The following is a 1,976-nucleotide window of genomic DNA, read 5'->3' on the forward strand; positions in this document are numbered from 1 at the left end:
ATGGATGTTGTGGTGAATTTGTTCTCTCAATCACTACAGTTTGTCTCTCTGCTGTTCAGCTTAAGGAAACATGTTTACATTCATAAATAAAAAATGTACATTTCAAGTCATTTATACCTTAATAAGCATCAGTGATGCTCCAGTCAGTGGAGCTCCAGTCAAACATCACCATCAGTGCCTCTGATGGTGATGTTTACGGTTTACGCTACGAATATTTGCACATTCCCTGTCAATATATTATATATACATTCAATTCTCTTCATTTTAACCCATAACAACCCATTTCTCCTTAAAGGAAAATGATGGGGGATATAAAACAGACCAAATGGACCACAAGGAACACATTTCTGATTTTTTTTTGAAATTCTACCTTCAGTGTCAAAGATCTGTGATGTCACATATATGTCATAACGATATTTCCCTAACTTGTTTTATATCAATTTGTTCAAGAAATGTTGTCGGAACAGGTTAAATGTAATACAGGACGTCTTATTAATGTATCAGAATTGTTAAATGGGTTGAAACCTACCTTTAGTAACAAAAAACAAGCTTTTTAAAATTAACTAGTTCTGTCACATTTGCTGACCAGGCACATCGCCGCCATTATGGAAGTGATGTCATGGGTACACAGATTCACACGTTGTCACATGACTGCACCATAATGTTCAGTAGATGTCACTTTAGGAACTTCATGAGTTAAAATCAAGGATAAAGCTGTATAAGGAATTTTCCAGAACATTGAAAGGGTTGGTGACACCCGTGTCACCATGGGTTCTTATGGGTTAAACTCTCAGAGCTCTTTCCTATTTAGAATACATTTTTCATTTCTTTTATTGTAAATTTCTATTTTATATTATTTACAGATGACTTGTGGCACTTGTATTCTCTCTTTAATTGTATATTCTGATTATTCACCACTTCAGGGCAAAAATTCCTTGTATGTGCAAACCTACTCGGCAATAAACGTGATTTTGATTGATGTTCATCTTACTCAATAAAATGATGGTTTAACAATTAAAAATTGATTTGTCCCAATCAATTTCCTAGGATATGTGCAGTGGGAGGGGCTTATTGTTGATGACCCCTGCTCTCTCAAGTGCATGATCCAGCAGAAATATATAGGGTGTTTCTTTCTATCTATCATTAACTGATTGCTAAATATAGTAGGTTCTCAATTAAAAAAACATGTTATGCACTAAAAGTGATCAGCTAACATCAATATGATGAATAAGATCTCTAAATGTCATTAAATATTTGCATATAATGAGATTTAGTGTGTTGTCTCTCTCATGCATGTCAAAGTGCAACAATATATACAGTGAATAATATAATATATAAAATAATTACAACTCATGGAGTCATAGAGTAATATTAAATACAGATATGTGTATCAGTGATGCAACCATTATCCATCTCTGTGACACTTTAAGTCCCCAAATTTAGCATTTATAAGCACTATAATGTAGTTGTAAGGAAATATAAGGACATTTTCAAGTGTTTATTAATGTACAGTATTTATCAGCAATTATCACTGATTATTATGACTCCAATGAAGACATAACTTATATTATTAAAACTGTTTTACTACATTGTTATTCTGTTTAAGATATCACTTTATTGTACAGAGTAATTCAACAGTAATACACATCATATAACTCATAAATACCTAAATAATAAATAGTTGTACAATACATAAATCAGGATAAATACTAAAAATCAATAAAAACTCAAAATAAAAGAAAAAAAACACTCAAATACTTCATCCTATCAGGAGGAGTTATGGCTGTTGACAAATACATTAACACTTATATTTGCTTACAACTTCATTATAAAACATTTATTAATGGTTACAGTATATACTGATTATTAATGCTAAATAAGGGGAGTTTAAATTAAGTGTTATAAATTTTAATGATGTCGGACCTGAATTGTCTGCATTTGACTGGTGATCAGTTTTCATTCTTTGCACCCTGGCA

This window comes from Thunnus albacares, chromosome 20, assembly GCF_914725855.1.
Source record: "Thunnus albacares chromosome 20, fThuAlb1.1, whole genome shotgun sequence".
NCBI lineage: Eukaryota > Metazoa > Chordata > Actinopteri > Scombriformes > Scombridae > Thunnus > Thunnus albacares.